The 26,507-nt window shown below is 43.5% G+C and overlaps 1 protein-coding gene across 6 annotated transcripts in view; it reads left to right on the top strand.

Moving 5' to 3' along the window:
* Window positions 1–26,507, top strand: part of TMCC3 (transmembrane and coiled-coil domain family 3) — a 272,744-nt gene that overhangs the window by 209,259 nt on the left and 36,978 nt on the right. The window contains exon 1 of one of the 6 annotated variants that reach the window (XM_043446701.1): window positions 26,297–26,495. The exons of the other annotated variants lie outside the window; for them this stretch is intronic. The gene's annotated coding sequence lies outside the window, so the exon portion shown is untranslated. Of the gene's footprint in view, window positions 1–26,296; window positions 26,496–26,507 lie in introns of those variants that run through there. 6 annotated transcript variants of the gene reach the window in all.

Consider the following 26,507-nt stretch of genomic DNA (forward strand, 5'->3'; position numbering starts at 1 on the left):
AATTTTTGTCAGTTCTAATTTTAAGTGTCCTAAAATGCCATCTTCAGCCACTGGGGTCTAGAGCCGAACAGCTGTGGCTCTGGAAGCAGAAGACTTGGATCATAGCTGGCTCTTCACACGTCCCAACTGGGTGACTGCTGGGGCAGGCTCTAACCTTTCCAGGCCTTCAGTTGCCCATGTATAAAAGGTGATAATGATCCCCACTTTGGGGAGTGATTGTGAGTCTTCGGTAAGAGAATTTGTAAAAACAGTGGTTGTGTATACTCAATAGTAGCTGTTTTTCTCCATGTGTGAGATGAATGATCTTTTTTTCCTTATACTGTTGGGCCACTGATCAGAGCTGCTAGTTGTCTGGAGTGCCTGCCTTCCCCTCATCTCTAGTCTGTCAGCCATGCCACTGGATCTCTGACATTTCTCTGGAATCCTTTCCTTCTTCCCATGTTCCCCAGACATCCCACCTTAGTTTAGCCACTTACGACCTCAGGAGGAGATAGCTGGTGCTTTACCTTCCTCTCTGATGTCATCAACTTCTATTCCATCCTGCCTGCACAGACCAGACTGTTCTGTCTTCAGAACCGCTTTCTTGCGGCTAGCCCGCAGAAGACAGACCCTGTGCTAGTTAGGGCTGCTTACTAAGCACTCGACCTTGGACCTTATAGTTATCTTAGGTCTTGCTTCCTCTTCCACACCGTTGATGTGTGGTGAGTGATAAATGAGTCATGTCTATAAAATGTCAGGTACACAGTAAGACTCAATAGATGGTAGCCAGTTGATGTTATCACTATGTAAGACATGAGTTTGAGCAAGCTCCAGGAGTTGGTGATGGGCAGGGAAGCCTGGTGTGCTGTAGTCCGTGGGGTTGCAAAAAGTTGGACATGACTGAGCAACTGAACTGAACTGAAATACATATTCATAAGCTTGAGAATGGAAAGACTGCTGATTTTATGAATAATATAGAGACTTTTCTTGGATTTTTAGCATATGGTACCTTTCTCCATTGCACGCTCCTCATCAATTGATTACTTACATGTTTATAAACTATAGACACTGGCGCTGTGAGAACAGGAGGCTTCATTCAGCAAATATTTCTGAGCACCTTCTCTGTGCTCACTGCAGTTCTAGGCATCAGCAATGTATGGGTGATGAAATAGTCTGGCCTCTCTGGAAATTTAGTATCTAGTGAATGTATCTTTTTTATCCTTGCAGCCCCAGGAAATACCCTTCTCTTTTACAGACGGAAGTGATGATAGTAAGTGCAAGTCTCTAGTGTCTGAACTAAAACCTGTGTCAGGCACGGTTGCCACCTGTAGTACATCTTTAAACCTTCTGAGGTATGGAAATAGATTCAGAACTGCACAATGAGTAATGGCCAGAGGCAGTCAGGGAGAGGAAGATGTCAGAGCCCTTCTCACTGTGGAAATGCTTGGGCAGTGATGTAATAAGTTGATGACTGTATGCTTACTTCCTGAACAGGAACCAGAGTGAGTGGAAACAGACTTCTTTTGTAGGTGACACTGACCTGGTGAAGGGGTAACCTGAGTCAGTGGTCTGTGAGTACAATTTTTAATCAGTGATTTGTTTTCTTCTAAAGAGTTAATTTAAGGGATGGTGAGTAGATGAATGTGTGAGTTGGAATTGTCTTCAGTATAGCATGAATGGATTGATGTGTGTGTTTTGAGTGATGCTTTGCTGTGGGCTCACCGGTTTTCCCTTTAGAGGAAAACGAATTGCCAGCCTCCAACAACACGCCCGCTTGTCACATCCTCTGTGGAACACCAAGACAGCTGCTACCAAGTTGGATCACAGGATGTGTTTGCTTCAGACCCACTGCCTAAATTTCCAGGTCTGCTGTTAAGGCCAGAAATGAGCCTTGTGCTTCTGGGTGGAAGTTGCCCAGGTCTTGACTTAGGAGAGGCTGCTAAGTCAAGCCCAGCTTGACTTTATTTCAGCCCTACTGTTTCTTTGTTTAACTGTGTTTTTGTGTTTTCAGTTGAGCGTGGTGGGGGGGTGGGGGGAGTGGTGAGAGAGAAGAGAACCATGAATCACTGTACTGTGAATCAGAGTGAGGACTTCACATTCCTCAGAAAAGGAACATGGGGATATATGATCTATGCATAATCCAGCTGCTTCCACTGACTTGGGGGAGGGCAGTGCTGCTTGAAGCAGAATGTAGTGTCTGTGTCGATTATTCCTCTGTAAGAAGGCAAAGAGTATGTAAATAAAGAGAAGAATGCAGCGACAGTGATAATAGCCAATAGGTACCAGTTCCTTACTATATACCAGGCGCCAATATTAAATACTTCAAATGCACTCCTTAATCCTCACGATATCCTATTTATAGTTCCATTTTACAGATGGGGGAGTTAAGGCCCAGGTGGGTTAAGTGATTTGTCCAAGGCCTGTGGCTGTTGGGAAATAGTGGAGCTAGGGTTTGATGAACCCAGATCTAATTCCAGAGCTTGCATTTTAGCCACTTCCCAATCTTCTGCCTCTGAGCTGAGGGCAGGAGAGCAGTTCTGTCTTAATAAACCTGCTCAGTGCTTGGGGATGAATGTGCTCAACCTCTGCTGGGGGCCCCCCAAACTGCACACTCGAGATTGTTAGGAGACTGCACACTGCTGGTGCCCTGCACGTAGTTGGTTGTTCCCAGTAAGCGTTTGGTGGATGAACAATTTAGAGGGGTCATTTATAAAGTTCTTATAACGCCTAGGGTGTAAGAATTTTGGCAGTAGTTGGGGACATCTTCAAGGCTGTTGAACAAGCTTACAACTTAAAGACGTTGTTAAAGAATCATATTCTTACTGGCGTGTTTTCTCTGGAGGATGAGCAGTGGAAGGACAGAACAAGGGTGGTTGCTTCTTGTGATGGTCGAGTCACATTCTGACCTCATGGGATCTCTCTGTAGGAGTCAAGCTTCACTGGGCAGGCATGTCCTTCTAATCCTTAAGGCAGAGATTGGAAAGTTAGACTTAAAGATTTCACCGTGTTAGAATTGGAAGAGAATTCAGACTTTAACTCCACATCGTTCTCTTTATACTTTGCAAAAAGAAATCCAACAAGACCATAACCAGATAGAATGACTGCAAACTGATTAAGGACTAACCATTATACTAGCTCCTGTCTTAGAAGAGAATTTCTTAAAAGAAAGCTACTTAAAACACTTTTCAAAGTAAAGTGAAGTCGCTCAGTAGTGTCCGTCTCTTTGTGACCCCATGGACTGTAGTAGCCTCCTGGGCTCTTGCGTACATCCATGGGATTTTCCAGGCAAGAAACTGGAGTAGGTTGCCATTTCCTTCTCCGGGGGTATCTTCCCGACCCAGGGATCAAACGCAGGACTCCCACATTGTAGGCAGATGCTTTTACCATCTGAGCCACCAGGGAAGTCCTTAAAACACTTTAATACCATACTAATTGCTAAATTATGTGATAAACAGCTCAAAATTGAACTTGATGAAAATTCTAATTATTTTCAGTAGAGAATTAATTGATGAACAGGTTTTAAATCTTGTGATTTGGGGGTGAAAAAAGTGAATTTGAATAATTTAGTGTTAGGCCATTATGCTTCTGAATTTATTTCCAGATTTCTGGTGGGGTTGGAGTGAATAGGAGGGGTAACAGTTCATACATTAAACTACTTAGCTGTATTGGATCTGCTGCAACTGTTTTAAAATTATCTTTTCTGGGGCTTCCCGTGTGGTTCAGTGGTTAAGACTCTGCCTTCCATTACAGGGACACAGGTTTATTTATTTATTTATTTTCATTTATTTTTATTAGTTGGAGGCTAATTACTTTACAATATTGTAGTGGTTTTTGTCATACATTGACATGAATCAGCCATGGATTTACATGTATTCCCCATCCCGATCCCCCCTCCCACCTCCCTCTCTACCCGATCCTTCTGGGTTTTCCCAGTACACCAGGCCCGAGCACTTGTCTCATGCATCCAACCTGGGCTGGTGATCTGTTTCACCCTAGATAATATACATGTTTCGATGCTGATCTCTCGAAACATCCCACCCTCGCCTTCTCCCACAGAGTCCAAAAGTCTGTTCTGTACATCTGAGGGACACAGGTTTAATCTCTGGTCAGGAAACTAAGGTAGGTCCCACATGCTGTGGGGTGTGACTAAAATTTTTTAAAAAAATCTTTTTTGAGGTCCCTTTTATGGTCTGTTTTTTTTTTTTTCTTTCTAAAATCAAGTTTTGTGATGTGAGTTCATCTTTGTCTTGACCTCCTACCTGTTGGGAAAGGGTATTGGGAAAAAACATGTGCCAGATGCAAAAGTCATGGAATACATCATGTACGGATTTAACCTAGAATTTCAGCCCCAGTCTTTTGTCACCTCTGAAGCTCTCTGTTCCTGTGAGTCTCTTTTGAGAGCATCTTCCAGCACTCTTTGTCTTTGGCATATATAATTTCCATACAACACAGCCCCTAAACACAAACCAGCAACAGCATCAGCTTCTTAGCCTAAGAAACAGTCATGCGCTGGCACCCTGGAGGAAGCCAGGGGAGGGGTCTGTCACCTTCTGGGAGCTGGCACGCCTATCCTGAGGGGCATGCCTCTCTGTGTGAAAGTGTGTGTGCTGCCTCATGTGCTGACCTGAGAGCTCAACCTTGGTGTGGCTTTATTACATAGTATGTTTCTACCCTGCCCTGGTGGCTCAGATGGTAAAGGGTCTGCCTGCAATGCAGGAGACCCAGTTTCAGTCCCTGGTTGGGAAGATCCCTTGGAAAAGAAAATGGCAACCCACTCCAGTATTCTTGCCTGGAAAATCCCATGGACAGAGGAGCCCAGTGGGCTGGAGTTCATGGGGTCACAGGGAGTTGGACACACCTGAGCAACTTTCACTTTCGTATTTCTGCTTTCATATTTCTATGCAGATGTTCCACAGGCACCTCAAAGTCTGTGTGTCAAATTTAATTTGTTCTCTCAAACCACCTCCCCTGCCCCCAAATCCTGATTAATACTTTTCCCATACAGCCAATCCCCAAACTGGATGCCGGGGAAGCCCCCTCAATCAGCCCCCTTACCCACCACATCCAATGGTTTGCTTCCTCAATTTTCTCAACCATCTTTTCCTCTTTATCCCCAACACCACTCCCTCAGTTTGCTTCCAGATTTGAGGGTTGGAATGAAGGGTTCAGAGTTTGGAGTCAAACTGGGAACGTCAGCTCCTCCCCCTGCCTGCTTGTGTGAATGACCGTGAGAAGTGGGGTTGGCAGATCCGACACAGTGTGGGTTGTTCTGACACTGAGTCATCCTTTGTCTACTGCAGAGTTCCCCAGACCTCGCTCATTCCCACACCTCCTACGCAGACCACCAGCACCTTTATTTATTTAATATTTCTAAATCAGTTTGGGCTTCCCTGGTACCTCAGGGGGAAGGAATCCACCTGTCAGTGCTGAAGATGCGGGTTCGATCCCTGGGTCGGGAAGATCCCCTGGAGAAGGAAATGGCAATATTCTTGCCTAGAGAATCCCAAGGACAGAGGAGCCTGGGGGGCTACAGTCCATGGGGTCGCAAAGAGTCAGACACAACTGAGCAACTGAAAAAACAACAGCAGTGTTAACTGCTCTAGGTGAATATCGTCTGGGCCTCTGAGGCCTCTGCACCCGATGAAAAAGGGGATGAGCAAATGGGGGAGCGTTGTAAAGGGGCTGTTAGCGCAGAACCCAGACTCTCTCCCAGCCTCAAGCAGTGACGTTTGGTTGAGGATTGTTTTCAAGGGACTAACTCACTCTCTGTGATTCTGTGTGTATTTAATGCTTTCAATTTTGTCCACCTAACATGATTCAGAATCTTTTAGGAAAACACTGGTCTTAATGTGTCATCTGTCTTCCTTTATGAAACAGTTAAGACCTTTGGGCTTGAAAATGCTAAGAGGTTTTTCTTCTTCTCATAGATTGCAAGAATTTAAATAATTGAATGTTTGCGATGAACAAAAGCACACTCTGGTGAGTTGAAGGCAGCCTTGTTGGGATAGGAGTGCTTGGGAGAGGTTGGGAAATTGAGAGTTGTGTTTCAGGCTGCCTTTCTAGTTTTCTGATGACCTGAGAAAAACTGAGACAATGGAGGGCGTGGGGCTAAAGAGTGGAACATCCAGAAGATACAGATTCTTTGGGAATTTCAGGCACAGACAGAAAGATGGGTGGAGAAGAAATTTAAGCTCTGTGTTTTGCTGAAGTAAAGTTGAATCTAATTAAGCTGTATCTGTAAGCTTGTTGTAAGGAAATTAAATGATGCCTTGAGCTGCAGCTTTTCTCAGAAATTTTGATGTAAGCACTTGTCCAGAAATAAAGTCTGTCTTTAGTGAAAGCTATACTTCGTCACCTGGATATATTTACTCCTGTATGTGCAACTGTGTGTTAGGACCGAAATTCTCTCCTTTTTTTTTTTCCTGTCTTTTGTAAAGATTTTGTGATATCCAGAAGACTTGGGACTGGACTTCAGATAGTCAGTAGTATACTATTTTAATCTCACTAATTGGAACAGGTGGCCTCGATTTGAGACTGAACACCAGTTGGCATAGATTTTAATTTATCTGAAAATAGGAGGTCCATTCAGTAAGAGCTGTTCAGGCTGTGTATTGGCATCAGGGATGGTGCTTGAAAGCTTCAACCATTAAGAGCACAGAAGACAGGAAGGTTGTAGAAATGCAGCGGAATAGTTTGCTGCTTTGACTCCGTCCTTAAATGTTGGATGAAGAACTAGTAAAGGAACATGGTTAAGGGAAGTATGTCCAGGTGCTTGAGACATCTGCTTGTAAATATTTCTCCAAGTGAGAACAATGTGTCGAGTCTATCCTCTGACTCCAGTACGCAAGATGGCATGTTTCAAGAGGACTTCGTGCTGTCCTCATGGTTCTGGAGGTCTTAGCAGGTGTGAGGTGAAGGGGTGTGCCTGGGTGACTCAGCTTACGGGAAGCGCTCAAAGTGAGATGTCCTAAGACATCTCTCATGAAATCACACGTGGTCTCCAGATCCTGAACTTGTCCAGCTGGACCCCTCCTTGGTTTTTATAGTAACTGTGTGCTTCACTGAGTGTCTTGTCAAGATTTTGCTTTAAATCCTTCAGCAGAACAGAATCCCAGCCTGTCACCCAAGCCTCTTCATTTGATCTTTGCCTTTTATGCCCTCTTGGTCCTTGAGCCCTGGTCTCCTTTCTTTGTGGGCTCTCCTGTCTCCCCTCTCTCCTGTGGGCACTTGCTCCATCTTCTCACATGGGGATAGTTATGTCCTTTTTATCCAGACATGAAGCGTGGTACATACTTGGGACATGTAAATACTGACCAAATAAGTGAACTTGGGTATGCTGTGAAATTGCTCTGCAAGACTTGAGAAGTTGGAAAACATATTCTACTTTTGATCTTTATCAATGCAGATTAATCGATCTTGTTATAATTGCTATACAGGATTCCAGTCTATGGGTATCCCATAATTTATTTAATCATTTCCTTATTAAAGGAAACATGTATTGCTTTCAGTCTTTAATTACTGTAGGCACCTCACTCCCTGCACTGGGGCATGCTTCTTTTGCACACATGAAGAATATATGAAAGTCCCTCAGTCATGTCCGACTCTTTGTGACCCCATGGACTGTATAGTCCATGGAATTCTCTTGGCCCGAATACTGGAATGGGTAGCCTTTCCCTTCTCCAGGGGATCTTCCCAACCCAGGGATTGAACCTAGGTCTCCCGCATTGCAGGCGGATTCTTTACCAGCTGAGCCACAAGGGAAGCCCAAGAATACTGGAATGGGTAGCCTATCCCTTCTCCAGCGGATCTTCCATTTGTAAGCTAAATTCTTAAACGTGGGTTTGCTCATCAAACAGTTTGTGCCTTTTAAGTTATGGTGTTGTGAAATTGAACACTGTACCTGTGTCAAACAGTAGAAGCTGAAGGTACAGTAGAGAGTGAAACTATTACAGTTTATGTAACCATCAACGTATGAACATCTTTCTGACACATAGTGTATTGCAAGGTTTTTTGATGCTTGCTAATCTGGTAGGTGAAACTGGTACCTCATTTTAATTTATATTTTTCCTGATATGAATGAGATTACCTGTATTTTGAAATATTTTGAAGTAATTTTAGATGCAGAGGAAGTTGTAAAAAGTAGTACTGAGGTGTCCATTTACTCCCTCCCACCACCCAGATTTTCCCAACAGTTACATCTTATATAATTATAGTACAATGTGTTAATCATGTTTTTATGCACTTAAAAACATTTCTCTTTATTGTGAATTACCTGTTAATATATTCTGGTCATTTATTTATTGGGTTATTAATCTCAAATTGATTGGTAGAAGTTTTTACTTATTAAATAGGTTGTTTTGCACATTTTTTTTTCCTGTTTGTCATTTTTGTCTGTTAATTTCTACTATCATGTAACAAATTACTGCAAATCTAGCAACTTAAAGCAACACCCATTTATCATCACACAGTTTCCATGAGCCAAGAGTTCAGGCCCAGCTTACCTGTATCTCTTCTTATAAGTTTCATCAGCCTAAAATCAAGGTGTCAGCCAGGATTACAGTCTTGTCTGAGGCTTGGAATCCTTTTCTAAGCTCATTTGTTGTTTCCCGAGTCAAGTTCTTTGCAGTTGTAGGACTGAGGCCCTCAGCCCTCACAGGCTGCCTAACTGCTATTGCTCCCTGCCACGTGGCCCTCTCTACAACCTGGTAGTTTATTTCTTCAAGGCCAGCAGACGAGTATCTCTGTCACATCACCTCTAGAGACCTGATAGGCCAGGCCCACTCAGTTATTTCACCTTTTGATGAACTAAAGTTAGCTGATTAGGGACCTTAATTATATCTGCAAAATTCTTTTACCCTTGACAAATAATGTAACCTAATCATGGGGGTAAAACCCCATTTTACTCACAAGTCTTGTTCACACACAAGGAGAGGTTATCGTACAAGGTGTATACACCAGTGAGTAGGAGTCTTGGGGTCTCTCTTAGAATTCTGCCTTCCACACTGACTTAATGATACATTGTGTATATATAGTCATAGCATGTAGCAAACATGGAATATATATTAACCAGACTTTGCCATGAAGAAATTTAAAAATTTTGGCACTTGTTAAAGGTTTGTGTCATTCTTAGAATGGCCTTTTAAATGACTCTTTAAAAAACCATAAACACCATGGTGTTTTACAATATATTTTATGATTTTTCTTTTTATATATTTTAATCTTTGATCCAGTTAGAATTTGATCTTCTTTAAGATGTCTGCACATAAATGCCATAGTTATTCCTGCACCATTTTTTGCAGTTACTTCTCTTTAAAAATACACTGCTGTCCATATTTATAGTTTCATTTTCATGAATTTCTTTCTCTGGTTGTATTGAATCAAAGGTTATGCTTCTGGTTCATTTTTTCTGGATTGATATCCTCCCTCCCCTTCTCCTCCTCCCCCCAAAACAAGCATTTTGAAATGAGCATTTTGAGAACTCTAGCTCATGTATTTAGAAACTTTCAACAGGCGTATTTTCAGTATCACTTATGGTAAGGAAAGACCAAAAAGTAAAAGAAGAGATGGTAAAGTTTGTCATTTAAAAATAAAAATTTGCTCTCAACCCTTTTGAACTTGATGTTACCTCTCAGTAAGTTCTATTTAATGTAAAATCTTGGAGAAGGAAATGGCAACCCACTCCAAATATTCTTGCCTGGAGAATTCCATGGACAGAGGAGCCTGGTGGGTTGTGGTTCATGGGGTCACAAAGAGTTAGGCACAACTGATCAACTAACACTTTCACTTTCACTTGTCCTTCCATATGTTTGCAAAAGCTGTTACAGTATAAAGAATATGTATTCTTGCTGCCTTAATCATTGTGGTCCACCATCTTAGCTCCAGAGATGAAAGAACAGGAATAACTCTCAGCAGAATACTTCCAAGCTTAGGAAAAGCTTGGTCCTCTCTTCAGGAAACATCTGTAGCTCCCTTGTGCAATCCTTGGTACTAGGAATTTAAGTTGGTTTATGACTCATGTTAACATAATGAAACAAGATTTCGTGTTTGTAGGTAATAAGGTGTTACTGTATTTGGCTTAATTACCCATATTTGTAAGTTACTCCTGTGGCTTGCTAAATATCACTAGATATTTAGTGGTTGTTATATGCACCGAAGTTAATTACCGAGAGGTTCACATGGGTTACAGTGTATGTGTCTGACACAGAGGGAAGTTGAAATTGTTTGTTGTACCCAGAAATTAACACTTAACATTTCATAAGCTGACCCATGAGTGTTTTATAATGGTGAAACGAGTATGATTTTATTACATGTGTTTTCATTTGGGAAGGGCCACTGTGCTAGTGGCCCTTTCGACTGTGCTAGTCGAAACTTCCTGACTTAAGCAAATTATCAAGTAATATTTCTTTTATAAAGCCAGCCAAAGTTTACCTCATGTGCCGAGCAGTTTAGAGGTACTCACTGATTTGGCATCATCTGTTGGATATGTGGGCACCAAAATTAAAGTGAGAGTTTCCTTTCATCTAAGCGGCTCATTCCTGTGCTGTTACCACCATGGGCGCCATGAGGGCTCTTGTTTATACCAAGTCACTGCCTGTTTTAGTACCCAGACATGCTCCTACTGTTTGGGTAGGTGGGAGCGCATTAAATTCTGTTGAGAAATTTAGCTAGCACTTTGGCAATTTAAAATGATTTTAAGTACTCAGGGCTCAAATTAGGCTCTATTTATAAAGAAATAATTAAAAGGAGAGCTCTTCAGCTTTATGCTGTTTAAGGATGGTTTTGCTGAGCCTACCATTTCAACAGACATTTTTCGAAACTTTTCTTTGGGCGAATAAGAGATGAATGAAATAATATATTTATGTGGTTTCCTTTAAATTAATGTTGATGTCTTCTCAGCCTTCATTTTTTAAAATTATTTGTTGCACATTTGGGGTGATTTTAATGATAGCTGATTTGTTTAATAAGAATAATACATGTACAGTTGAGAGAGATATTAAATCTGTAGACAAAGATTACTTTATGTTTTCTGATACTTTGAACATTTCAGAAATCACAGTTACTTTGTTAGTAAATAATTTTTCCCCTCTTTTGCCGCCCTGGGTCTCAGTTGCAGCATGCAGGATCTTTAGTTTCGACATGCAAACTCTTAGTTGCGGCATGTGAGATCCAGTTCTCTATGCTGGTCTGTGCTAAGCTGCTTCAGTCATGTCCGACTCTTTGTGGTCCTATGGACCGTGCGTAGCCCACCAGGCTCCTCCGTCCATGGGATTCTCCAGGCAAGAATACTGAAGTGGGTTGCTGCGCCCTCCTTCAGGGGCTCTTCCTGACCCAGGGATTGAACCCACATCTCTTACATCTCCAGCATTGGCAAGTGGGTTCTTTACCACTGATGCCAGGGAAACCCAGGTATCAAACCGGGGCCCCCTGCTTTGGGAGTGCAGAGTCTTAGCCACTGGACTGCCAGGGAAGTCCCGTAAAAAATTCTTTAAAATAATTGTTCCTTAGTTTATTTAAACAATAAAATGAGGCTGGATGTTTTTCTAGGGCAGCTAGCTTATTAAACTCTCAGTGGATTTTAATTTTCTTAAGTTTATGCTTACTGTGGTTGTTGATTTTAATTTAAGGTTTAATTTAAGGTTGAATGTCCTATGGAAGTAAATGCAGTGACATCAGATTCCAAAATGATAAGGTAACAAAATGACCCATCAGAAACAGCAACTTACACCATTTTTAAAAATGGTTCTGCACATGAGGAAAACCCATATCAAATCATTAACCGAATCGTTCTGAATAAATAGTAAATTTATTTTTAATTACTAAATACTTCAGATATGGAAAAGACGTTTTTCTAAAGTGTGGCACTCATGGACCTACCACGTAGATTTAAGATGTTAATGTTTTGCTGTGCTTGTACCAGATTTCTTTCTTTCTTTCTTTTTCTTTTTTTAAAGAAATAAGTGGTTCCAGATACATCTTCTCCCTTTCTACTTTCTCAGAGGTCTCCGTAACCTGAATTTGTTGCGTCTCATTCTTTTAATGGTTTTACATTTTGGGAGAATCCATGAGGATTGTCAGAGTCTCAGTTCTCCTTCTGGAAAATAAAAACCAACCAAACAAACAAAAAAAGAATCTGTCCGCAATTTATAGTACTGTTTTTTGTATTAAATATTTATATAAATGGCACCTCTTTTGTAACTGGCTATTTTTTCCCAACATGATGTTTATAAATTTATCCAACTTCATTCCCATTTATACTGATGTACATTATTTCAGTATATGAATAAATCAGAGTGTGTCTATAGCCACTCTCCTAACGGTGGTCAGGCAGGCTGATTCTGAGAAGGTCTGTATACTCGTGGGAGGGTTTCTCTAGGAAAGATACTTTGAAGTGACATTCCTGGGGCAGAGGAAAAAGAATATCTTTAAGTTTACCATCTATTTTTAAGTAACTTTATCTATTTTTAAGTAACTTTGTCAAATAACTATACTTACAGGAGTGATTTTTTAAAGCCATATTTTAACATTTGTCATAAAAAATGTTCATAGTGATGTTAGATTCTATGTGTATGTTGAATAGGATTTGTTTAGAGTTTGTATGCATTTTAATTTTGCTTGAAAGCAAATAAGTGCAGTTATCCTCATTTTATGCATGAAGAACTAAGACTAAAACAGGGATAAATGACTCTAGCATGATTATACCAGTAAAAAGTGAAAAGGCTCGAACTTGAATCCGTATTGGTCTGCTTTCCTGAGCCTTTGCCTCTAAGCATTAGGCAGAACGACCACAATCCCTGGAAGGGTAGTGACACAGAAATTCAAATACAGATACTGGAAGCCTGATGGCTCAGATGGTAAAGAATCACCTGCAATGTGGGAGACCTGGGCTCAATCCCTAGGTTGGGAAGATCCCCTGGAGGAGGGCAAGGCAACCCATAGCAGTATTCTTGCCTGGAGAATCCCCATGGACAGAGGAACCTGAGTTGGACACGAGTGAGCGACTAAGCATGCACACACACAACCTCTGGACAAGTAGAATGATGGGAGCTCTATTTCTCTTCCACTGGCTTTTTGGTATTTTCATAGCTTTTCTAAAACAAACATGTTTTGCAATTAAATCTAGCTAAGTGATGAGCAGCCTTAGTCCTGGAAAGATGATAAATCACATTAGTGCTGTAACTTTCTCATTTACTCTTTGTTTTGCCCCAGGTCTGGGGAAGCGTCAGTGGTCACGACTCAGGACCACAGTGATGGAAACCAGTAGCAGCGCTGGACTGCAGGTCCCAAGCTGCACACCGAGAGAGAGCATGGATCTAGAATCCCCTGGCTTGCTTCTCAGGCAGGCACAAGTTGAAGCAGGATGGGTTCTAACTTGAGATCTTGGTAGAAAATGTAAGGAGTGGCTGCCTTATTCCAGAGCCCCCTTCATTGTCCTAAGTGTTCTCTCTGTACCTGGCGCTGTTCTGGGCCCTGTGACCAGTCACCCATGGGCACTGCCTTGGAGGAGCTCGGGTCAATAGATAGAAATGGCAGTGCTCTTGGGAGCCCTGGCTTCATGTGGGCCTTTCTGAAAGGAAATGACCGAGAGTCTACCCTGAGATGCTCTAGGCGGGAAGAAGTGTCCACTGCTGAGATTTTCTAGCTCGCCTTCCTTCATATTCACACTCTCCTGCCCGGGTGTTTCCTGATAGATGTTTGTAGGGAGAGGACAAGTGGTACCCATTTTTGAGCTTTTGGTTCACCTCTGATTAGCCCTTTTTTTTTTTTTTTTTAAGATTTACTGACATCTGTATGGCTGTGCCAGCCCTTTGTTGCTGCATGCAGGCTTTCTCTATTTGCAGTGAGCAGGGCCTACTCTAGTTGAGGTGCTCAAGTATCTCAGTGCAGTAGTCTCTCTTGTTGCAGAGCACAGGCTCCAGGCATGCGGGTTGCAGTAGTTGTGGCGCTTGGGCTCTGTAGATAAGGCTCGTGGGCTCTAGAACACAGGCTCGGTAGCTGTGGCACATGGGCCTAGTTTCCTTCCGTCCTGTCGGATGTTCCTGGACCAGAGATCAAACCTGTGTCCCCTGCACTGGCAGGAGGATTCTTTCCCACTGAGCCACGAGAGAAGGCCCTGGTTAGCCCTTTGATGATGTATTTTGTGTATGTGTGTGTATATGCATTTTTATATCCTCATGCAAAGGAAATACTAAACCCTGGCTATCACAGATAGGTCCTTTGATTTGATTCAGATGTAAGAAGGATGCTACAGAAAAGGGAGGAACAGGGATGTTCATTGTCATAGCAACCAGCAGGTTTTTATAGTGGAACACTGCCTTCATAACCCAAACCAGGCACCTTTTTTTCTAACTACAGAAAACAGACTGACGCAAACTCAAGAAATTATAGTACCATCTCTCAGTGAGGTTTTGTTTGCTTTTTGGAAATAGTTTTGCAGTGATTTTGGTTCCTTTGTAGAATTTCTGAGATGAAAGGCACCCTTTAAGTGCCTTAGAATTTTATGAAGTCAGTACTTAATGATTTTCCCATTATTATGATGTGTCACCCCCATTTCCAACCCTACTCCCACCCCAGTCTAATCCACATGACCAGGACTTTTACAAAGGATTAGCTGAGGTTGAATTTGGAGTTTGGGAGACGTTATGCATTCCTCCACAGTCTTCTCCCTGGTGAAGAGTATTCCCTCTCCCTTCTCTTGAATGCATTTGTGTTTGACCTTGAGCCGTCTTCTTGTGCTTGGGTCTTCACCATCCATCGCTCTTTAGATTCAACAGACTGAGATGCCTAGAATATCTCACTCCTGCCAGTCACTCTGTAGGCAAGTTCAGAGTCCACCTTTGCTGTGAGAATTCCTGGAGGACTGAACCCTTATGGTTTTCTTTTAGGAGCTCTGGTGAGTTTCCTGGACCTGGCCCTTGGGAGAAAAGATGGAGGTTAACTTGGGAGAATAAGGACCTCCTTGAGTGGCCCGGCAGAGTTTTCCATTGATTAGCACTTTGGGAGAAGGCAGAAAAGTAGGCTAGCCTTTACTTTCCGAGCTTCGTGGTCTGAGGTGTCCCCTTCACCCAGGACCACACCTTGAGATTGACAGCTTTGATGGACAGTAGCCCTGATGTGCAGCGCATCCAGCTGGGTGGTACCTGCCTCTCAACACATGCTGGGGAAGAGGAGTTACTCGGGCATCTTGGCGTGGCACTGGTTGAAGAAAGAGCTCCCTGTAGACCCTGAGGGGCTTCTCCCAACCCCCTCCCACCCAGTGTCTCCTCCCCGTCCCTTTCCACCAGCTCAGCAGCATCTTATGTGGGAGATGTCAGGCCAACATCATGCAGAAGCAGCACAGTTAAGGGTCATGCTTGTCACGATTCTGCTTTCAGCCTAATTCATCACATGTGTATGGAGCACCTGCTCTGCGCCAGGCTTCCGGGAAGATTCGGGAGTCTGGGCTCACTGAAATCATTCCTTTGATAAGCACCTTAATCATCTAGGGCCAGTATCCTGTTTTTCATCCCCTCAGGGTGCGCAGTTGAAGGTGGCTGCAGGGACTGATGGCTCGATGGCCGCTCCATCCTTTGTTTACCGATATGGCAGGTGACATTCTTCGTCCACACATGTTGAAGGGAAGTTATTAGGGTGGGCCTTAATCCACTGTGACTGGTGTTCTTATAAAATGGGCGGCTGGGAGACAGACATGCACAGAGGAAAGATGATGTGAAGACAGGATTACTGGATGAAATTATAAGTCAAGGAATGCCTGAGGCGGCCAGAAACTGGGAGAGAGGCCCTTCCCCAACACCTTTAGAAGGAGCATGGCTTTGCCAGCACCCAGATTTCAGGCCTCCAGTGCTGCGAGACAATACATTTCTGTTGTTTTAAGCCACTCATTTTGTGGTCCCTTGTTATGGCAGCCCCAGCACACCAAGACAGTTAGCTGACACGTTTCCTGTCCACCCGTGACAGCTAAAGAAGTACAGATACCTGGCCTCACGTGAGCAGAAGTGGAAAAAGCCTTAAAACCCCAGAGTTTCCAGTTAACTTGTTTAGCAGGTGGTTGTCTTTATGACCCTCCAAATTTTAATATTTTTCACTGTCTAAATAAACACATTCTTTTAAATTGTTTGTAGCAAAATCATGGAACCCCAGAATATGCCTGTGGACCCCGTTTGAAAAACTCAGGTGTAGAAATAAGAAAAGCAGCTCAGAGTTTGGTTTCAAGTTCAAATCTCATCTCTGCCAGTGTGCGGCCATGCACCCCCTCATGACCTTGCACAGTCTTCCTGAGTCTGTTATGCACCTGTAGGGTGGAGCATACCTCTAGACTGTGGATTGAGAACTAGAGGTGATGAAAACCGCCTGGCATCAAACCTCGTGCATGGCAGGTGTTCAGGAACTTAAGGTACACGGCTGGGCTGAAGGGAAGAGCCGAAGGAGGGAACTTAGAGTCAGCGAGAATGGTATAGATCCTGGCCTGGCTGACAGATAGGGTCTGATGCCCCTGTTTGAACACTCGCCGAGAGGTTCATCCACGTGGCTTTTCCCCTCTAAATCAAAAGTTCATGGGGCAGCAGAAGAGAATGTCAGGCTCAGGCTTGAGCCTTGTTTCCTTAAAAACACAGAGACCCCAGAGACAAAGTCACGTGTCCCAGGTCAGGTGGTCTTGTCAGTTGGGTTATTTTCATTTAATAGGACAACAAAAAACCAAAAAAGAGCTGTGTTGATTTTTCCTTTAAAAAAAACAGCTTTATTGAGATATAATTCCCACACTATTCACCCATTTTGTAAGTGTACAGTTTAATGATTTTTGTATACGCACAAAGTTGTGAAACCACACAACAATCAATTCCAGAATGAAAAGAAGCTCTGTATCCATTAGCAGGCATTCTCCATTTCCTCCTTTCTGGAACTCGAGACCAAGGCAACCACTAATTTACTTATTTGTCTCTGGATTTGCCCTATTTTGGACGTTTTCTGTAAATGGGTGGGTTTTCTGTCATGTGGTCTTTATCTTGACTTCTTTCAATCAGAATAATGTTGTCAGGGTTCTTCCATGGTGTAACGTGCGTTAGTACCTAATTTCTTCTGCCAAAGAGTAGTTCATTGCATGGATGTACAATGTTTTATCATCCATTCATCAGGTGATGGACATTGAGGACTTTCCATTTGGGGGCTGTTATAATTAAAGCTGCTATACACATTTGTGTACAAGTTTTTGTACAGGCATAAGGTTTTGTTCTTCTTGGATATATACCTGAGAGCAGAATTGCTGGGTTATATGCTAATTCTTTTTAAAAATATTTATTTATTTGGCTGCTCCAGGGCTTAGTTGTGGCATGTGGGATCTAATTCCCTGATCAGGGATCGAAACTCGGCCCTGTGCTTTGGGAGCACCGAGTCCTAGCCACTGGGCCGCTGGAGAAGCCCCTGGTAGTTCTATATTTAACCTTTTGAGGAACTGCTAGAGTGTTTTCTACAGCAGTTGCACCATTTTTTTGCTCCCACCAGCAGGTTATGCAGGTTCTGATTCTCCCTGTCTCTACTAACACTTGTTATTTTATGCCTTTTGATTGTGATCGTCCGATCGTCCTAATAGGTGCGAAGTGCTATCTCATTGTGGTTTTGTTTGGGCTTTTGAAATTTCTTTTAATGAAAGCGGTTGTATTTTGTTATACAAGGAAACAGGCAAAGTATCTTCAGCCAAAGGCTGATATGAGTAATAGTATAACTTTGAAATTAACTTCTATGCTTTACCACATTCCTCCTTACTAGTCATTTCTCGAAGCTGGATATCCACAACCAGGGTTGAGTAGAATAATTGTCGTTCAGTTTTCCTGACTTGGCTTTTACTTCGCCACTGAAATTGCACAAAAACAGGTACCGAGAGCTTCCTGGTCCTCTCCATTCTGCAGGGCCCGTGGTTGGAAGGCCTTGTCAGCAGGCAGCCTTTTGAGGGATGTAGTGGGGTGTCTGGCCCCCTGTCAACTCAGGTAAGAGGCCAGGGCATCTACTCACGGTTCTCCCAAGAGTTAGCTGCTGCTGTTCAGATGTGGTGGTTATGATAAGCGGGGACAGCCAGAAGTGGCCCCTTGTGCCGGTAAAGATAGATGCCATGCCTTCTTTACAGACAGGCTTTAGAAGCTGCAGACCCTATTGTCTTTATTGTAAGGAATAAGAAACATAACAAAATGCAAAAGCACCTGTGAGGCCAGAAATACATGTTGGCTGAACAAATGAATAGCTTTGGCTTTGGGCGCCAGACACCATTCTAGCATGGCAGCTTGGAGCTAGCTGTTTTAAGCTCTCTGAGTCTTGGTCTCTTAGCTGCAAAACAGAGATAGGGAAATGCGTCTGTTGCTGGGTTCTCGCAATGACCTCAAAGTGCACAGTTCATGGTAGGCACTCAAGACATGTTCATGCTCTTTGCTTAAGCAGCTCTGTAAGTGTCTCTGCTGTCAGTCTCAGGGATTTTTTTCAGCAGCTTTGGTCCAGCTCCACATATGAGAGAACACTGGGTGGATAGTACTGCTTAGCTTATCTTTTCTTTACAGAGAGATCATGAGCTCTTGGCAAAAATTAAGTATTGGTGGAAATGAATATTGCAATTTGGTAGCTGCTGATTGACACATGTTTGCTAAACAGCTACTCAGATTTCAGAAAGACTGCCTGGAAGGGAAAAAAAAAAAGGAAGAAATCCTAAGAACATTTTTATCCTCTTTGCCAGGTACTTATTTATAAAACCATCTTTTGGGAATGTCTCAGCTGACAAATTTTTATAAAACATTGGCTAGCTCTGGCTCAAGCGTTCAAATTAACCAGCACGAGAGCTTAAACTTCAGTGGATATAAAAGGGTTAGGTCCTTTTTGGAGTCTTTTTGCCTTATAAATTATTATTATTATTTTCTTTTTTTAAAGAAAGGGCTGTTCTTTTTGGTCACTTGGTCTTTTTTTAGACCTGCAGGGAAGTCATAGTAACAGGCTCCAAGTCTGATTGGGTTCCATGGCAACAACGGGTTGTGACTTTATTAAAGGAGAGTCGAGCATGCCAAGAAAGATAAAAATCAAAGTATGGAAAATGTCTGACCAGATGAATGTGTTTTTTTGGATCGTGTGCCCTGGAACAGAAAGGTTTCCCGAATTGGCATCAGTCTCTGTTACAAATTTGAATCCCTTTGGGTTATCATTAAATCAGAGGGTTTGGTGCTCATTTCCAAAAGATCTGTCTGCATCTTTGCCTTTTATTCACTCATTCATCCTTTTCTGTATCTTGGTATTAAAAAAAAAGAAAAAGAAAAACAACTATAATGTTGTAAGAACCTTACTGGAAATGATTCTGATTTCCAAGGTAGAAAAGAAATTTAACACATTCTTTGTGGAACTGATTACAGCTGTAAATTGTGAGGCCGTGTGGGAGGGCCAATTAGAGGCAATTATAACTCCATGGAGCCCTCCCCAAATTAAAGCTTGCTGTGTGCTTTCCAAGCTGAGCACATCGGTTTGTCTCCCATCGGTTTTTCTCGTCGATGGGTTAAGAGATACTGGTTTCAGGTCAAGGTTGTGGAATCTCGGTGGGAGCTGTCTTCTGTCTCCCAACAGCAAGGTGCGGGCTGTTGCTGTAATGAAAGTGTGTGGTTATCAGACTTCTTTGGGTAACGGTTCTAACATTTGAGCAAGAAATAGTGAGATCAGAGGACTTTGAATCTTCCCCACCTAGTTATAATTGTGTGGAAGTGTATGTCTTTTTCCATCACATGTTCCATTTTATGTGCCTCCTCATCCTGATGGAATTCCCAGGTGGCGCTAGTGGTAAAGAGCCTGCTTGCCAGTGCAGGATATGCAAGAGATGTAGCTTCAATCCCTGGGTCAGGAAGATCCCCTGGAGAAGGAAATGGCAACCCACTCCAGTATCCTTGCCTGGAAAATCCCACGGACAGAGGAGCCTGGTGGGCTATAGTCCATGCGATCGCAAAGAGTTGGACATGACTGAGTGTATACGCACACACTCATCCTGATACTGAAAGTGAAAGAACTTTAGGTGTAGGTAGCTAGATGTTGGACAGCCTTACAGCGATATTATTCTTTAAACCAGTGGCATGTCATGACACGCCCTCTGCCTTCAGACTTCATTAGTCACTTACTTGGGGCCTCATCGTGATGAATCAGAAACTTCACAGATACTCATGGTAAACAGAATAATAAGTAATAAAGGTGTAAGAGGCGAGAATTAGCTCACCAGGTTTCGAGTGTCCCAGCTGTCAGTGATCAGCTGGTCTTTGGAAAACCTATGTAACAACTTAGACCTTGACTTCCTTATCGTAAAACGAGTGTGACCTGAATTGGTGTTTACCAGACTTCCCTGTTTATTAGAGTAACCTGGGTCACTGGTTTAACACCCAGAAACTCTTTTAGAGATTCTGATTCACTAGGTCTGGGGTGGGACAAGGACAGGAGGGGCCCCAGGTCCCATGGACAGAGGAGCCTGGGGGGATACAGTCCGTAAGTTCACAGACAGACACAGCTGGGTGCTCAGCGCAGCACACACAGGTGACCTTATAGTCAGATGTTCAGGAAACACCAGATGAGCTCAGTAGTTGTCAGACTATATTCGGACAGAAGACTAGGCTGGGAGTGGGTAGGAGAAAGGAGGCTGTGCGGTCAGGTGATTGTAGCCACAGTCTGAGAAAATAAATGAGCCAGAGGTTCTGCTTGAAGCCAGCGTCAGCTCCAAACTGTATCAGTGTTTCAAAAAAAATAATGATTTTAAAATCTTGGAGTGGTGCAGTAGTGAACACCTTTGTTTATAGAATTTTATACTCTGTGGTGTGTGCTTTCATTCAGATGAGACATAGAGTTTGCTAAACATGGTTATTTCTGCTGTGCATGAGGTAGGACCAGCCATGTAGAAATTACCTGGAGAGCTGGTTAAAAGATATAGGAATTGGACTACCAGACCCAAAGGTTCAGCGAGTCCTATACTGAGCTTGAGCATCAGTCTTTTTTTTTTTTAAGTTGAAGGGTTTTTTTCCTTTTTCGAGGTTTTGACAAAAGTTATGAGCTCCTCCCAATCTCCCCTCAATTTCCAGAATAAAACTAAGTTTAAGTGTCAGAACATATTTATTAGCACAAGGGAGGTGGTTAAATTGAGCCACTAGATTGTGGAAGAGTCTGTAGCACATTCAGCAGGTACTTTAGAGAAAAGAAGCCTGATCTTCTCAGACTCTGAGACAAGGGTTTCTAATGTGTAATGATGAGATCATTACCTGCTGGAACAAACACATTTTAATATGTAGACTTTCTATTTGTTCCTCGTTCTATTTCCTGTTTACAAAGATTGAATGACATTGTTAAATGAAGTGTCTTTTAGATCATCCACGTAAGTGAAAGTTATGAAGGTGCACTTTGCTTTCCTATTTACAGTCCACAGTTAAATGCGAGTTCATAGGAAAAAAAATCCGTAGCACTAAAGGGCAGATGCTGTAAAATGGAGTCTCTTTCCAACGTCTCATATTTATCCCCAGAGATATGGGCTATTACGTCTCCTATGTATCTTTACAGAAAAGTTCTCTGCACACAACCTCCATATCTGTCATTTATTTAACTAGTCTCCTATTGATAATACAGTTTAAGTTCCTTCTAGAGTGCTTTTTTCCATGTTTCTTTTGACTTGTTAATACTGTACTGAGTATTTTTGTACATCTCTTTTTCTGTAACCATATATGGATAAATTTTTAAAGGCAAAATTGTAGGAAAAAAAAAAAAGCAAAATTGTTGGGTCAAAGGCCATATGTCTTTTAAATAAGGATCAATAGGAACCAAATGTCCTTCTAGAGGGTTGTGGCTGTTTACCAGGAAAATCTTTTCTTTTCAAAAGGCTTTCCTGCCCAAGTTGGTTCTGATGCAGCAAGTAAACAGCTAACTCTCCTTGTTTACTCCAAACCTGAGTCTCCAGAGTCTCTGCTTGAAGGAATTAAATGAGATCTTTCATGAGAAAGAAAAGAATTAAAAAGGTATCTTAGGTTTTCAGAGGGAGATGAGTATATAGAATAGCTTAGCAAAGTAAGTAGCTAATCCTGAACTTGCAAGGAGAAAGCTTTGGGTCACACAAGGTCCCAGAACCAGGTAAAAGTCAGGGTTCAGAAGAAAGTCAGGCAGCCCTGGAGCAGAATGTGATGATGAGAAAAATCATGCTCCAGATCATGGTAAAGTGTTTCCTGGATCTGACCTGCTCCGTTAGTAGATGCCGTAGGGCAGTTTGGGTGAAGTGTCGTGGTGATGCGATGCTCTTCAAGCACCTCTAACGTGAATCACCATGTAGTAGTTAGATGTGTGTCTGTTTCAAAGTATTTTTTGAAATTATTTATTTCATTTATGCTTATATTTTGGCTGTGCTAAGTCTTCATTGCTGTGCAAGCTTTATTTAAGCTGTGGTGAGCAGGGGCTACTCTAGTGCGGTGCCTAGGCTTTTCATTGCGGTGACCTGCCTTGTGGAGCACAGACTTTAGGGCCCACGGGCTTCAGCCTTGGGCTCAGGGGTTGTGGCTCCCGGGCTGTAGAGCTCAACAGTTGGGGCACATGGGCTTAGTTGCTCTGCAGCATGTGGGTCCTCCCAGATGAGAGATCAAACCCGTGTCTCTTCCATTGGCAAGCAGATTCTTTACCACTGAGCCACCAGGGAAGCCCCAAAGTAACGTTTAAATGGAAAGAATTACATCACATAGGCTTTTCCCCTGGGGAAGGAAATGGCAGCCCATTCCAGTATTCTTGCCTGGAGAAGCCCATGGAGAGAGGAGCCTAACGGGCTACAGTCCATGCGATCATAAAGAGTCAGACACGACTGAGCATACAGTCTCTGTCAGATGTGCATGTATCTCCTTAACACAGGAGCTGGGCGGCATGGGGGCGTGCTGGTTTAGTGGCAGATCCCATCCCAGCTGACGCTATCTGCCTTTGTGTCTCTGCCTTCATTGTGTCTCCTGGTGGCAGCAAGATAGGAGAGGGTCTTATAGACACATAGAAAATTAGTTGAGTTTATTCAAGTCTGGGAAATTCAAGTCCATTCAAGGCAGGGAAGAACTAGGGGGTATCTTTGAGGGGATCTGTATGTCAATGAGGAGTCAGAATCTTAGATATTGGCTAATGTGGGTTGGCCAGGTGTGTTGTGTGAGCTTAAAGGGAGCCATCCAGACAGTCTCAGAGATCCTCGGGTTAGGGTTAGGCATACTGGGGAGAGGATATGTGTTCTCCTTCAGCACCAAGGGACTAGAGTGCTCTCTGACTGGTCACGCTTGAGCTGGACCACCTGTGGCCAAGTTGAAGGTAGCTGGGAATGAATTAAGCCCCAAAGACCATAGCTCTAAATTAGATCGTTCTCTGTCTTTAATCAGACTAATTAAATAAGCCAAACAACAAGAGAGCTTTGAGGCGGTTGTAAAACAAATTTATATTAGAAACTTTTTGGCAATATTTTGACTGAGAGAACATGAAGTAGGTATGTTAAGCTAGGTTGTGGATGAAAGAATGGGGATGTATGAAGCTAGGGAGGGATCAGGAAACATGGTCAAGTAAGACTGTAGCAAGTAAGTTGGAAATGCAATAAAATATCCAGGGACCAAGATGTTTTCAGGCTAGGAAGACAGCTAATAAAAAATGGGTAAAATAAGTTAGTGCCCAGATTTGAAGGCAAAACCAGGAGGAAAATGAACAGGCTTGGCTATGTAAAATTGAATTCTATATGCCTTAGCAGACAAGTGTTCAATTTTACTGTAGTTTTTAAATGTCCATTTTAAGAGTTATAAATAGAAAAAGCAAAATGAACCTTACAAAGACACCATGTATTTCTTACATACAGAGTATACTATTGACTTAACATTAGGTTTAAGACAAGACCCATTTGCTAGAGTTCATTATTTAACATTTAAGACATTTATTTGAACTGAACCAGAGGATAGAGGCTATGTAAATACTAACTTCAGGAGACACTCTTCCTCTTAAATGTTACAGTATAGTTTTCCGAAAAAAAATGTAAGTCCTGTTATTTTCACGAGGCTTTATTAGACCGAGACAGTTTTCTGTCTTTTGCATAAACCCATTGCCCTTTTCTGCCGCCCCCCCCCGTCCCATCACGCCCCCAAGACAGAATTAAATCAGTACCACATAAACCACATAACAATCTTGAGATCTTTGCATTAGTTATTTAATGTCAAGGGCAGGAAACCCCTGGTCTCTTAGACTGATTCTGGCCTGAGCTAGCAGTTCAGATATTTGAGAATCTCTTGGGACTTCCCTGGTAGCTCAGACAGTAAAGCGTCTGCCTACAATGTGGGAGACCTGGGTTCAATCCCTGGGTCAGGAAGATCCCCTGGAGAAGGAAATGGCAACCCACTCCAGTATTCTTGCCTGGAAAATCCCATGGACTAAGGATCCTGGTAGGCTACAGTCCATGGGGTCGCAAAGAGTCAGACCCGACTGAGCGACTTCACTTTCACTTTCATACTAGGAAGGTCAAAAGGATTTGAAGACAAGTGACTAACAGCAGGGCAACTTGTAATCTGTGGCAGAGGTTAGTACTCAACTTACTATTGTAAAAAGCCATTTATGATTAAAGAAGGGCAAGAGAGAAATATTTAATATTTGTGTCTGACCTGACATCAGGTTCTTTGCTGCTCTCATTACATTCTAGGAGGAATTTCCTCAGATGAGACTACAGCCTCAAAAGAATTAATTTACTTGCTCGGGGTCAGCTACTAAGTGGCAGAATGGGGTTTTGACCGGGTCTGCCTGACCCTACGGAGAAGGCCATGGCACCCCACTCCAGTATTCTTGCCTGAAAAATCCCATGGACGGAGGAGCCTGGTGGGCTGCAGTCCATGGGGTCACTAAGAGTCGGGCACGACTGAGTGACTTCACTTTCACTCTTCACTTTCCACTTTCATGCATTGGAGAAGGAAATGGCAACCCACTCCAGTGTTCTTGCCTGGAGAATCCCAGGGACGGGGGAGCCTGGTGGGCTGCCGTCTATGGGGTCGCACAGAGTCGGACACGACTGAAGCTGCCCCAAGGCAGTGTCACCCACGGGCTCCAGTTCTCTGTCTTCAGCCCCTGTCTCTTTGAACATCCCTCTGTATACCTGTGCTGGAATGTTCCACAGGCACCTGGAGTTCATCTTGTCTGTTGCTGAATTCCCTGCAGATCCCTTCCTCCTCTTGCCTGTCCTCAGTTGCCTGTCTCATGAATGATCTGTTGCCCACCAGAAAGAATGAAACAAGTGGGGTTTTCCTTGATTCCCCTGTTCACCCCCTACATCTGATGGGTATCATGTCCTTTAGACACTGCCTCCTGTGTATTCCTCAGACACTGTTCTCTTCTCCCCAGCACCACCCCTTCATCCCGCCGCTACCAGCCCTTGCCTTGGATCACTACTGCGGGCTTCAGTCCCTGCCACTGCGATGCATTTTCTCTCCTGCCTTTTCAGAACGACTTGTCTGAAACAGGGAGCTGATTACTCTCATCCCTTTAACTGCTGCCACCTGTCCTCTCAGATGAAATCCAAACACCTTAGCATGGTTTAACTGGAATCCTCAACGTCTGATCCCTATCTGATGACCCAGTTCTTCTTCTGCCACCTTTGCCGCGCACGGTACCCTTCACATCTTCACGGGCTGTCTGGCTGGCTGATCCAGAACGCACCATCCGAAGCACCTTTTGACTGACAAATCTCTTTCTTCCTGCCTTATGCCCGGCCTTGTCGCCTCTCCTGCCCTCCTCTGCCTTTCTCCCCCAGGGGCTGCCCCTCCCACATGCTACCTGATAGCACCATGTACAACCCCCACGGCACTCACCGGCAACTGTCGTCGTTTGCCTTGCCTGTAGCCCAGGGGTGGGTGCCCCCTCTGCAACTCCAGCACGCCTCGCTGCGCCTGACACGCGCAGGCACCGGCAGGCAGCTGTCTCATGAATGAGGCAACAGAAGCAAGGCTCTCCCGACTCCACTCACGGCCCTGCCCTCCGCGCTCTGACCACTTGCTGCTCGCCCTGCCTCCGTCCTTGTCGGGGTTTCCTGTGCTCAGATCGCTGGTTGGCTCTGCCCGACTGAAGTTGGTTGAATTGAGCCCGTTCCCTCGTCTGTAAACCAGGGGTGCCAGTCCGAACGTCCCCCCTAAATTCCTCTCGCACCCCCAGAGTGGTGTGATAACAGGACTCTGTTCTAGCCTGCCTCTCTCTGAAAATACAGAATTGTATCTTTTCTTCTGTCAGCACAAAGAGCCCGTTTGTCAGCAGTGGGTTGAATACAGCGTATTACGGCTGGCAGTAGTATTGGTTACGGTGCGGGGCGTGGAGTTTCTCTGAGGCAAACCCGGGAATACCCGGAGATATGTGAGCAGTATCTCCAAAGTCCAGGGTGAGTCACACAGTAGGAGTTGTTGCAGTATCCAGCCCGTCTGCCTTCCAGGCTCAGATGCCTCTCAGGCAGGAGGGTGAGCTGGTTGCCGATCCAGGTCTCTGCTGCCTGACGTGTGGTGTGGTGTTCGGTGAGTCCCTTC

Source organism: Cervus canadensis, chromosome 25, assembly GCF_019320065.1.
Source record: "Cervus canadensis isolate Bull #8, Minnesota chromosome 25, ASM1932006v1, whole genome shotgun sequence".
Lineage (NCBI taxonomy): Eukaryota > Metazoa > Chordata > Mammalia > Artiodactyla > Cervidae > Cervus > Cervus canadensis.